Raw genomic sequence first — 13471 nt, 5'->3', positions numbered from 1 at the left:
TTCAGCTTCTCTTAGGGCTGTCTAGTAATGCCTATCGCTGTAATGCTGCCTTTAGTAACGCTGAGGGACAAGCTGGCAGCTTTGCTTTCAGCAGAGATTATTTTATTGACAGCAAGAGACTTGCTGACAAAGTGGAGGGCAGATAGAAATCTGGACATCCTCACATATTCTAGGCACTTTTAACAAAGAACCCTAAGTGTTCTTGTCACAATGAATTCCCTAAGCATTTGGGGATTTATGGGTACTTCAGAGATTCTCCTTGTAGTGTTCTGCATGTACCTACACTGCATAGCTGTCTTCCTCAATACCTCGTTGTTTACTGTATTTGTGGTCATATTGTTAAACACATGCCATGAAACACAAGGGATATGCTCAGTTTAAATCAGCATGTGATCCTTAATTCGCATTTCTGGGTGTTACTCCCATTTTGCATGGGTATAGCCCAGCTGGCACCTCTGAAAACATTTCTGCCAATAAAGTACTAAAAATGAAGAGAAGTAGAGGCTCAAATCCCATTTAAGCACACACTGTGAAGGAAAGGATTTTGTTCTGAAGTCACATGAAGTATTAAAAATCATCCCAGTGTGAAAGTTGCAGTCTCTCCAGGAATAAGGAAGAATCTTTTGAGTGGGATGTGAAGCGGATACTTTAAGTGGCAGATCCCAAACCTTAGAGGCCGAGCAGAAATCACTAAGCAGTTGGTTTCGTCAGTTAAGAAATTTAATTTATTGCTTCTCATGGTACTTGGGAAGAAAGTAAAATGTCTGGCAAAACAGCTTCCCTCACCTCAGCCAGCTGGCACGAAAGGAAAATTTGTTGAACAGTCTGGATTCAGGGAGCTGCAGTCAGGACCATGACATTTGCAGGCTGCAAAGTTGCTGCATTTCCCATCTTGCTGTCCCTCCCCTTGTTCCCTGCCCACCTACACACACAGCTGCTCCCTGCCCAGGCAGCCCTGGTGTCCACCAGTGTCCAAAAATGTGAGGAACGCAGCCCCACAGCGCTGTGGCCAGCGCTGCGCCAGCCACTGGAACACGTGCTGTTTACAAAATACTGCTCTAAATATTCCCTGGGGCCACGGAAAACTGAATTGTGAGGCAACAAAGGCAACAGAAGGAGATTTTTTGCCTTTTTTATGAACTGTAGGGAAGGTAGGAGGCCATTGCTAGCATAAGTTTGACTTGGAGCAGTGACTTATCTAGGCAGTGGTAACTTGCATTCAGACTCTGCTCCTCTGAGCCCTAGGGAGAGCAAGTGGACCCAGGGACTCTGCAGGCTTGTGGCACAACTTTTTCCTGGGCTCACTCCCAAGCTCAGCTGATTCACTTAGGTACACCAACAGAGAGGATTAAGGCTAAACCTGATTTGTAATAAGGAATCCTACAGCACAAAGCCTTGGAATTTTGTTTCAAACAGTTAAAAAACACCCACTGTTTTCCAGTGCAACGTTCTTGCTCATCTGCTTTTGACCAAAATATGCAGCAGTCTTACAGGTTGGCTTCCAACCAAACTGATCTTGCTGTGTCTCCCACCACTATATGGGACCACCACGTGATTTAGGTGGATGTTCAGAAGGCATTTTCTCAGGAGGACAGAGAGGTTTAACCCCAGCAATTCAAATGGAAAATGGTGCATACTTGCTGTGATGTCGTTCAGCTGTCTGCAGGGCCTTGGCAGTAGCAGTCTCGTTGTGAGTTCAGTAGTGAACTCTAAATCTTGGCAGCTGTGGAGCAGTATTTCCACTCATCTTTCCATGCATGGTGTCAGCCAACATCTGACTCTTTGGAGAGTGGCTGTTGAATACTTGCATCACTGGCTTGCTGTTAAACAGGAGAGGTGAATTAGTCACCAACAACACTGAATAGTTCTCAACACTCTTTTCATGTCCATCTCACCAGCACTGCTGGGTCCTAGGCTTTGGGAACAATCCAGATTGGTGCAAACACAAACCCACCACTGTCGGGGGAGGAAGAGTTGGTGTGTGAACTGTTTCAGGAGCTTGAAACCACAGATCAATGGGTCTTGACAATATCCATTTGAGGGTGTTGGGAGAGCTGGATGGTTTCATTGTGAGTCTGCTCTCCCTAATCTTTGAGATCAGGGGACATCAGAGGAGGCTACAAGAAGGCCAGACTCACCCAGATGTATGAGAAGGGCTTAACAAAGGATCCAGGAGATGCCAGCCCCATCAGTGATACAGGCCCTTCAGTTCCTGGGAAAGTTACCAAAGGAGTCCTAGGAGCTATCACAGGATACATGAAGCAGGGGATTGGGAAAAGCCAGGATGGATTCACTAGAGGCAAATTGTGCTTGACAGAGCTGATCACCTTCTATGGCAAAGGAACTGCTCGGTCCAAGTGGGGTGGGTGGTTGGACATTGTTTACCTGGATTTCTGCAGGGATTTCCATATGGTTTCCCACAGCCTCCTCCTGGACAAACAGACCCATTATGATCTAGACAAGTGGTGCTTGCAGTGGGTGGGGAACTGGCTGGCAGGAAGCACCCAGGAGGTGCCAGTAAAGAGCTCCTTTTCAGGCTGGTGACCTGTCACAAGTGGGATCCAGCAGGGATCAATATTGGGCTCAAAACTGTTAATATCCTGACAAGTGATTGGTGTGATGAGATCAAGTGAACCTGGTGAGGTTTGCCAATGATTCCAAACCAAGTGGGGAAGGGGACACTTTAGAAGGGAGACCCACCTTGTGGAAGGGGAAGACCTAGATAGGCTGGAAGAGTGGGCTGCCTGAAACCTTATGAAGCTCAACAAGGCCAAGTGTAAGGTCTTGCACCTTGGAAAAAACATAATCCAGGGGTGCAGCACAGGCTGTGCGTGATCTGCCTGGTGGGAAGCAGCTCTGTGGAAAGGTCCCAAGGGGTCCTGGTGGGCAACAAGCTCAGTATGAGCAAACAGTGCTGCTGTGGCAGAGATCCAACGGGATGGTGGGATGTGCCAACAAGGGCACCACCAGCAGAGATAAAGGATCATTTTCCACTTCTACTCATTGCTTGTTAGGCCACACCTGGAATCCTGTGTTCAGTTTTGGTCCCCACAATACAAAAATATGTAGACAAGCTGGAGGGGGTCTGGAGAAGGGCCACAAAGATGATCAAAGGACTGTGAAGGCTGCCATATGAGGAAGGGCTGAGAGAGATGGGTTTGTTCTCAGAAAAGAAGGCTTAAGGGAGGCCTTATATCACCATGTTCCAGTATTTAAAGGGTGCCTATAAAGATGGAGACTTTTTTTTACAAGGAGTTGCATGGAAAAGGTGAGGGGTAATGGTCACATGTTATTCCTGGGGAGATTCCAATTTCTGTGGTCATTCCATGAACTCACTGGAGGAGAAGCAGTTCCAGAAAGCAGGCTGCTAAGACCTGGGGGACGGGTGATGTCTGTAACTCTCTCACTGCCCTTCCAACTGGGTAGAATTGTGAATTATTCAGAAAAACAATGTTGAGTGTGATACTTGCTCAACATGACTGCAAGAGGCAGGGCTGTGTTCATATTAACAGCAGTGTTCCCATGGATTTTGGTAGGGAAGGAGCTGCTTTGTAACATTGGAATATGATGTATTAGGAGGGGAATATTTCTCTCCTATGGTGACTTCACTGGGTGCAGCTGGTCCTCAAATGTGTTCTGAAGTAGATTCTCATTAGGATCAACTCATGGGAAGTAACAGATGGTGAAGTGAGACTAAATTAGTGAGAACGTTGTGCTCGGTTAATGCTCTTTCTCTCTATAAATAATAGCTGGCGAGTGGAGCAGGAATGAAGACATAACACTGTTATGTTTGTGGCTACCTCTGCTGCTGCTACATAGATGTTATATGATGCCTTCCAGCATGTTTGGTTAGCACTAGAAAAGAGCAGAAAGAATTTGCCAGCCCTTTCACGATGGCAAAAATACTGCAATTCTGCTGCAGAACAAATAAAATCCAAGGAATGCTCAAAGACTTATGAGGGGAAACAAGTGTGGGAGACAACTTTACATTGACAGACAGTCAACTTCTTCATACAAAAGTGAAACAAAATCCAGCGTCTCTCCTCTGATATTCCCAGTAAGTCTCCAACTTTTTATTATTTACTTCTATCCTAAAATCTTCCTTTGAAATATATGTATTTTAATAAGACTTAACTTGCTGTTCTTCAAACATCCTGGCTTCTTGTCAGGCACACTTCATGGCTGGAGCAACTACCAGGAGAATCACTGTGGCTTTACCACCCTTTTAGAATGCCACAAGTGGCTGCTGCCAGCCATCACCTGCCTCTTCCCATTTCTTTGTGTGACACAGTGTGAATATGTGTGAGGCTGGTATCCACAGACTGGAAGTTTTACATTCAAATCTGCATCTGCCACCCTGGCTCAGATATTGGCAGCAGCTCTGGCATCTTTGTCTTGAATGACATCTTCTGTGACTTTGGTCTTCAGTGATTTTTTCAGGACACAGCAATGAAAAGCTTTGCAAAAAATAATTCCTCCTGAGGTTCCCCCCCCCCCCCCCCCCGGACATGTCAGCCTGTTCCATAAACTTACCTTATGGGCCATTTGTAGACTTTTTTGCAGACCTTACTCAGTGCCCTGCAGGACATATGCTTCTGTTAGCGAGCTTCTTGAGGTGTTGGCCAGGATAAAATCCTTCTCTGTTTCCCATGCTAGTCCTAACTCCTTGGTAGAAGCAGGTGCTTATACTATTACAAACAAACAACACAGACCCTAGCAGTGTGAAACTTTGATTTGCAGGAGGACACACAGATCTCTGAACGGCTCAGGGACTAAGGAGATATACTTCCTCCAGGGATCTTTTATCATAAAAGCAGCTTAAGTGACTCACTCTTTCCCGAGGATATTCTTAAAACAACCCCAGTCAGTTCATCTTTTAGTGGTCAGAAAGAAGATTTATTCTGTGCTGTCTTTCAAAAAAAAAAAAAAAAAAAAAAAAAAAGAAAAAGAAAAAACATCTTTTGAAAAAAGTCAATGGCCGTATTTCCAAGAGGATTTGGGCTGTATTAGAGGTCTGTAAGGCTCACTAATGCTTGGGCTGACTGGCACTATCTTCACTCAAGCAAGTGCTCCAGTGAAAAATTCAGTGCTATTTTTAGTTCCCTTACAACAAACTGCTTGATTGTAAGGCCTGGGGAACCGTGACACCGTGATCGTGAGGGGTCTGCTGGAAAAGGCAGAAGGACGAGGCACGGCAGCGTGCTGGCTACGCCGGGGACTCCGGCTGATGCACAGAGGAACACGCCAGGAGCAGGTATTTTAAATCATCTCCTAAGCCTTGCTCTGCCCACGAAATGAAGCTGCTGGCCAGAGTCAGGGCATGAAAGCGTTAGCTGGCTGGCTCTATCTGCTCCTGCCCTTAAAGATTTCATTCCATAAATTCCTGTCCTGACCGTCAGCTTTTAAGTCGTCTCCTCTCGTTTCCTAGCCTTTCTGGGATTTTGCAGGATCTTTAGGCAAGTTAGCAAATGGCAGTAGCCGGAGAGAGATAAGTTTCCCGAGCGGAAGGCGTCGTGCTCTGGTGGAAGCCCGGCCGTGGCGGTGCCTGGGTGAGTAGCCGGGAACGAGCCGGAGCTGCAGCCGGCAGAGGACGCGGCCGGCGGGGTCGGTCCGAGCGGCCGGAGGGGCTGCAGCGGTGCCCGGGCCGCGTCCGAGTGCGAGCGACCCCGGCCCCAGCGCCGCTGACCCCCGGCCCGCCGGACCCCGCCTCGGCCGCGGCGCTCCCCGCAGGTCGGTCCCGGGCGGGGGCAGCCGGTCCGGGGGGCTCAGGGGCTGCTCCTGGGCGCGGTGGTCGCCATTCCTGGGCGGTGGAGTCACGGGCGGGACGGGCGCCAGGGCCGGGCAGGGCGCGCCCGGCTGCGGCTGCCCGGGCTCGGCCGCCGGCGGTGCCAGGTGAGCGCCGGGAGGCTCCGCGGCGCTCCTGCCCCGCAGGGACCGCAGCACTGCCGGCGGGATGGGCCGCCCGATCCCGGCTGCATCCCGCCCGCCCCCTGACTGCTTCCAAGAGCTGGTGCTGTTTCACAGCCTCTGCCAGCCTGCCTTAAGAACGAGGATCCCGGCCTGCTGGGGACGCGGCGCTGGAGCGGCGGCGGGGCTCGGCGGGGAAAGTTGTGCGTGTGTGAAGTGCCCTGGGGAGCGGGGCAGTGCTTTGCTGTCTCGCATTTGCACCCTTTTGGTTCAACTCGGCTGTGCAGTGCTTGTGAATTCCTTGCCTCAGAGTCAGACCCAGGGTTTTTAGTGAGCGTTGATGCAGTTTAGCTGCATTGCTTTGTTTTAAAATAACTACATGTGTTTCGCCCTTAATGATACCATTATCTTAAAATAGCTCGATGTGCTGCCTCCCTTGAGTTACTTGGTAGAAAAAACAGGGAAGGGGAACTGCTGAATTCCCATGAACTTTGTGTTCATAGATCCTGTTAGGCTTTCAGTGTGCTGAGCTGCTGTAGCAGTCTTCCTTGTGTACTAGAAATGTGTATTACCAAACTATTCTCTGCTGCTGTGGCCACATTCTCTGCCCTAGCTATGCTTAAGGTACATAGGAAAATACAGGGGGAGTGGCACTTCCATAATGGGGGTTTTAGTGTACTCCTGTTAGATCTGTGCATCTATATATTAACAGTGCAGATGGTGCAAGCAGAGTAGCTATAGCATGTGTTGGCTTACCTGTGCTTTTGATTAGTTCATATAATTAGATAATAATCAGTCATGCTCATGGGAGATGAAACAGTTAATGTTTTGGTGCTTGTCTAAAAAGAAAAAAAATTCAAATACCCTGTTTTGTTCTCACTGGTTCTGGCCAATCCAGATTTTTATCCTCCAGAAATAGCCTTCATCACTAGTTGCCAGTTTCGGCACTAGTTACTAAAACAAAGGCAAGTAGAATGAAAAGTCAGTTACTCCATGGCCTGAATTCAGTAAACTGAGTCTGCATGGTTTAGAACTCGTTATACTTTCAGAGTAATTAAGATGACTTATTTGGGTTTTCTTCTGGCAAAAAGTAGAGGTGAATGAGGTTTTATTAAAACTTCAGTGACAAATGTTTTAGTGTTAGGGCACTTCTCTGGGACATGCTGTACACATCAGTGTAGATGAAAGCTCCGTGTTTGCTTATGGTGATCAAATGCACAAATTTTACCAAATTTCTGGAAAGGCTGACTGGATATTTCTTAATCACTGTGGTGTCTTCCCATCTATTAGTCCTGTTATCCCTAGTGTTTAAAGGGCAGGTACCACACAGCCCACTTCTAGAAATACTCACTGGCATGTTGTAGTGTTTGTGTTTGCAGAGGATACTTGTGCACAGTATAACCCTGACACCTTTTAGGTGAGCAGTGCAGTTTGTGTCTGGCACGTGCTGCAATCAGCCTGGCACAGGGGACACTCTGTGTGACTAATTGCATTGTCTGATTTTGATACTCTGATATTTCTGTATTGGAAAGACAAGTGGCCCTCAAAAGACAAACTCCCTTACCTCAGGGATGCTGCCTGCAGATGCAGTCCACTACCCTGCTTGAGGGCAGCTCGAAGTAGCAGCAGTTCAGTTGGTGTTTGGTAGTGGGGATATGAGAAGTAAAGGGGAAGGGAGTTGCAGTGCTTCTGAGAACTGTTAAGAAGTATGTGTTTACACTACACTTGGATATAAAACCCCTTTTTTCCCTCACACCCTTAAGCCTTTTAGTTAGGTGGGTGGGTGAGATGCTGTGCTGCTGGTCGCACATCTTGCCCTGAGCAGAGGAGAAGGTGGTCCTGCCAGGTCTGTTGCAGCACCCTGATTCTGGAGCTGCTCATGGATAGAGCTCCCTTCCTGTGCTGCTGCCTCTGGGCTTCTCCCTCCTAAATGGGGTTACATTTGTACTTCAGTGTCTGCAGGTTCTGAGACAGGTCAGAAATCTCATTTGAAGGAGATGAAGTATCTTTCTGGCTTTATTGTACCAGGTGGGAAATGATCAATTGCACGTAAGCTCTGCACCTGATATCTCTTGCAGGCCATAAATCCAAGTGATGCAGCTCAAAAGCAAACTGTGAAGTCCAGACTTACATTGTCATTTAAGTGTCCATTCAGAGAAATATTGGTTTCTGAGCTGTGGTTAAAGATGAGCAGGTGTCAGATTCATTCTCATGTTCTCTGAATGCAACACAGTAAGTCACAATTATCTCATCTGTTTTAAAACAGCCTTCTGGGTTTTTTGAATTTTTTTCCCCCTGATCTTTGTTAGCTAATTAAGAAGAAGTAGTTTATAAATTAAACATAATTTTCTAATGAATCCAGCTCATCCTTCTTAAGCCAAGTCTGATACAAAACCAAACTCATTTTAATCATTAAATGAAGTCATTGACTTTTTTGTCTGTGAATGTCAGATGGTAGCAGATTACTGAAGTACTTAACCTGAACATTATCCATGGACTGCAGCTCCCTCTTCTTCCAAGATACTGTTTTGAAATGTGCTAATACCATACATGCAAAAAGTTGGAAGTTCTCAGTATTCATTCTTGCTGGCAGAGGAGCAGTTAGAACCTTCTCTTGGCAACAGATTTTGTGAATAATGCAGGGGTTTTATTTAGTGATGAAAGGAAGTGTCAGACTTTCAAAATGACCAGGAACATGTTGGGGTCATTTAGGTTGTCACAAGAGCTGTTCTGAAACCTTCCCATTTTTTAGGTATGTAGCTAAGTCTGGGACCAGTGCACATTTCAGCCCATCTGACAGCAGGGTAAAAAGTCCAGTTACTGTGAATGAGAAAGGTGTCAGAGAATACCTGAACTGACATTTTACACTTAGCCATAAATAAAAATGGGGCAGCTAGTAGCAGCAAAGAATGTTTGTGAAAGATAAGCATCATATGTTTAGAGATGGGATGGACTAGAATAAAATAGAAATAGAAGAGAATTTTTCATTTGTAAGGGACCTATAAATGCTCATTCAGTCCATCTGCCTGGCCACTTCACTTGATCAGAAGTTAAAGTGTGTTATTAAGGGCACTGTCCAGATGCAACAGCCATGTGTCTGGGAAGCCTATTCTAGTGTTTAACCATCCTCTCAGTAAAGAAATGCTTCCTAATGTCAAGTCTAGATGTTCCCTATTGCAGCTTTGAACAATTCTCATGCAGGAAAATACAGGTAATACTCAGCTGTCTATGTGCTAAGAGTGTTTCCTGAAAATGTGTGGAAGAGCTAACAACATCCAGCAGTTGTTTCAGCTTCCTTGTTTGCAGTCTGCTTCAGGCTTCATTTGGTTTCCTTTATTCTCCCCCTGGGATATCTCCATTGCAAATGTGTTGGATTTGTAATGAGGGAGCACTAGGTTTCCAATACTAAGTGAACAAACCTGTAAAATGTTTTCACTAACAGTAAGAATTGACCATACTTGTCTATGGATTTTAAACTTCAGCCAGTTAGGGAGCCAATTAATGGTGCTGTGTTACCAGAGGAAAGAGATAGTGTATTTTGGCACCATTTGTTCATGTCCCACCATGGCCTGCCATTGGGGTCTTTGTTTCAGTATGAAAGGTGGGTTACTGGCTTTGGACATCTCTGTTACTGCATGCTGCAAACATGGAAACTAATAATATGATAGGTTGAAGGTATAAAATATAGGCCCAGAGTGACTTAAAATATGGGAGAGATGGCAGTACAATTGGAGCTTGCTATAAATGGTCAAAGATAAAATGGAGAAATCTATCCTTATTAAAAGTGGTGCTTGCAATATATTTATTTAGGCACTCAGAATCAGGAGAGTTGTGGCTGCTTCAAATGAGAAATGTGTTCTAATGAAATACTTTCTTCATTTAAATTTAATTTGAGGAGGTTTGAAAGTAGAATTCATTCTTGTGGAATTAGATTATGCCCTGGTTGTTATATTTCCCTCTTCCACATCATCCTGTCCTTCTGATTTCCACAAATAGCTTTTTCATCTTGGTTGCAACTGGCAAAAGCCTGTAAGTAGGATTTTTGGACACATATGAGTGAATCAGAAATTCTGTGGTTTTGCAGTCATTAGAAGGAGGTGCCAGAGTGATAGAAGGTCACTTGGTCACATTTAAGCAAACTGAGAGTTTGCTTAGGTTTTTTTTTTTCAGATACAGGATGATAATGGTGAGGAGATAGTGCCAGCAAGCAACCTCAGTGCTGAATCACAGTGTCATCTGCCTTTCTGCAGCCTATGGAAACTTCATCTCACATGCTCTTCCTTCAGAAATCAGGGTGCACACCTTACCCAGATCATGCTGTCATCACCTGTACTGGCAGGAGTCTTGGGCCCCAACCAGGTCTGACATCTGAGGAGCTTATCTTTGGTCCTTTTTCTGCCTCCAAAAGATGGGAGATAGGCTGGGAAAGGCAGATCTTGTTTTGCCTTTCCCCTGGGGTACCCTGGTACATGGCAGAGCCATGTCTTTGTGGCTGGGAGAGGTGAGGGCTAGGACGCTGCCTAAGAGCAGAAGCAGCTTATGGAAGAAGTAGTGCAATAGAATGAAGATCCTTCACCAAAGAAGTTCTTACCTTAAGCAGTCCTTGTCTGATCCGAAAAGGATGTGAGGCCACTGGTGGGATCTGTCTGCTTTATAAAGGGTTTGAATGCCCTGAACAGTGTGATGTTCATCAGGCAAAACAGGAAAGGCAGCTGTGCAAGTGCATCAGCCTTACTCCCGTACTCCTCCCCTGCTTTACAAAACCTGACCCAACACCCTAAGGTTCACATGTGGAATAGAAAGGACTCTTAGGGGAAAGAAGCAAATACTCTGGGGGTTTGGGGCAGAGAACATGACAAATTGCATACACTTTTGGTAACCTTAAAGGCAACTAAGTGAACAGTCAAAAGCATTCTGTGGGCCAGCTTTCCAGCAGGAGTACAACTGTGCAGTGCCCAGGCTCTCCTGGGAGAGTCATCCTCATCTGCCAGCCCTCCCTCTCTCAAGGTGGTCAAGTCATGGTCCCAACTGCATTTGAATCCTTCTGCTTAGCAAAAGGATACTGAGGCAGCAGTGGGTACTTGTGCAATGGTGCAGTCCCTGCTGTGTAATTATTACATCAAGGCCCCTGAGGTATGTGCCCCGATCCGTGACTTGACTTGTGATGCTGGCTGGTCCGGCTGGCAGCTGGCACATTGTTAAGTCGGGGCATGGGATCTTGCTTCAGTGTGAAATCCCCTGGGGGCAAAATCTACAGCTAACCCAGCAGATTACCCTGGTAGAAGCAGTGGCCTGTCCCCTGCCCTTGCACACACCCCCTGCCCCTGTCTGCCTGTTTGCTCCCCTGCAGCTCAGGAGATCCTGTCCTTCAACCCTGTAAGAACCCAGGCACTGGCAGCTTTCAGCTTCTGTTCTGAAAGGAGCTGATTTCTGCTTTTTATCACCAAAACTGAAAGGAGGCTTTTACTGAAAGATAGCAATAGGTAGTAGTGAGAGATGTTTCTGCTTCTGCTTGTGTGGGCCCTCACTCTATTTTTTTAAAGCAAATAATAAACCAGCTTTTATAGTTGTTTCTAGCAATTATCACTGATGGCAGATCACCTTATTTATCTATTTAGATTCCTTCCAGTTCACCAAGTAGCATGTGAAATTACTGCGTTTCTGATGAGTGTCCTGTAAAATCTCAGTTAAAGTATGGTGGGACAGCATGTTGTAGTTATTTAAATGACAACTTTTTTTCTCTAAACAAGATACTTATTTGACATACTTCACTTCAGGTATGACCTTTGTGTCTCTGCTGGTACATTTTCTGAGTTTATGATGCACTTCACTTTTCTATAAAGTCTTTCACTGGGCGTTCTTAGAGTCTTTACATGATATAATTAACTGAAATACTGTGTCTACCCTGTGAGGTCAGAATATACCCTTAATTGCTTTTTGCAGAAAGAGGAAAATATGGTAGAGAGAATTCAAAGGAATTCACCAATGCTGGGTGAAAAGCTACTGAAGAGGCAGCAGCAGAGGCTGACTCTGTGATTCCTGAACCTTCTTTGGTGTGCACCATTTCTCTTTCTTATATAAGCATGCATAGGAACGATGTAACCCAGCAGAGTGAGGTAAGATGTAGGTCAGGTTTCTTTTGTCAGTACATCTTCTGCTTTTTGACCTGTAAGTTGCTGAAAGCAACAAAAGCCTATGGATGAGGGAGCCTTTTCAGAACTGGTTAAAAAAGCAACAAGCAGCCCCTGAAAGCCTCAATCCCCTCTAAAGAGCTATTTTTAGGAAGTTAAATCAAAGAAGAGTCCCCTGGGGGGTCTGTACACAAAGTTGCTGTCTGGCTACCCTCGGATAGCTTAAAGTTTTAATGCACTTGTCAGGCTGTGGCCTTTTGTGCCTGGTGAAAACAGAGAGCAGACTGAATGGGCTGTCGGGGACAGACAGACACTTCTTCAGACTCTTGGTGCCAGGCCCAGTCACTGGAGATTTTGGGAAGTGGGAATGTACAGTTGTCTTGGTTTGGATAAGACAGGTGCCTGCTAAAGAAGGCAGGAGCTTCCCCTGAAATGGAGAATGCAAACCCTCCCCACCCCTCCAAATTGCTATGAATTTTAAATTAAGGGGCTCTCAGGCAAAAAAAAATACGGGAGCAGGAAATAACAGTTCTTTAATAGGGAAGGGGGGAAAAACCATAAAATGATAAAATAAAAACAATGCAGTACACTAAAATGACAGAGTCAGAACTCAACCTGACACCCTGTTGGTCAGGGTGCTGGCAGCAGTCCAGTTGGAAAAGTGGCTGCAGTCCTCCTGAGGTGTCAGGTGTGGTTCTGTTGGAGCAGGGGATCCTGTAGAAAAAGGGTGATTCTTCCTCCGCAGATCCGTGGAAGAAGAAGCAGCTGCTGTTCCTCTGGTGAATCCAGTGGAGAAGCTGTGCTGGTGTGTCAGAATCTCCTGATTATATCTGGATAGCAATGCTCGGCTCCTCCCTCTGGGCGGAGCATCTCACAATGGGATGTTACAGTTCTTATCAGCCATGCAGTGACATTCAATAGCCTCTTATCACGGGATGCCCCCTGCTGAGGGAGGAGTGATTGTGATCTCGCAGGGAGAGAGATAAGGGGAAATTGCCCACTTAACACCTAGACAACTGCCATACAGATGGTAATAGAATACATCCTGCCTTGCAATCCGGAACATAATCCACCCCTTATTCTATTTCCATCTGTATCACAATGAATCCTTACACACAGTTCTCACTTAAGACTAGGTTTCCCTGTGGTACACAACGGCTTTCTCCATCTTTCTGCATTACCCACCAAGTGTAACCAGGTCCTTGAGCAAAAACAATTCCACGGATGGGTTTGTCTTTGCCTGAGGTGGGAGTAATCCAAACAGTCTTTCCTAAAATACCTTTCATGTGTACAACAGGGACTTTATCTCCATCTACAGTGTGCAGGGGTTCAGACTGGGCAGGACCAGCTCGATTGATAGACCCTCTGGTGTTGACCATCCAGGTGGCCTTTGCTAAGTTCATCTCCCAATTTCTAAAAGTCCCCCCACCAAG

The 13471-nt window shown here is 46.0% G+C and overlaps 1 protein-coding gene across 7 annotated transcripts in view; it reads left to right on the top strand.

The window, feature by feature from the left end:
• ARHGAP24 (Rho GTPase activating protein 24) overlaps nucleotides 1-13471 on the top strand; it is a 189457-nt gene that overhangs the window by 106268 nt on the left and 69718 nt on the right. The window contains exon 1 of one of the 7 annotated variants that reach the window (XM_059844019.1): nucleotides 5105-5254. The exons of 4 other annotated variants lie outside the window; for them this stretch is intronic. The gene's annotated coding sequence lies outside the window, so the exon portion shown is untranslated. Of the gene's footprint in view, nucleotides 1-5104; nucleotides 5255-5324; nucleotides 5550-6086; nucleotides 6111-13471 lie in introns of those variants that run through there. 2 more of the 7 variants (XM_059844018.1, XM_059844021.1) reach the window with 2 other exon arrangements.

The sequence above is a fragment of the Haemorhous mexicanus genome, chromosome 4 (assembly GCF_027477595.1).
Source record: "Haemorhous mexicanus isolate bHaeMex1 chromosome 4, bHaeMex1.pri, whole genome shotgun sequence".
Classification (NCBI taxonomy): domain Eukaryota; kingdom Metazoa; phylum Chordata; class Aves; order Passeriformes; family Fringillidae; genus Haemorhous; species Haemorhous mexicanus.
This window is presented reverse-complemented; position numbering and strand designations above follow the sequence as displayed.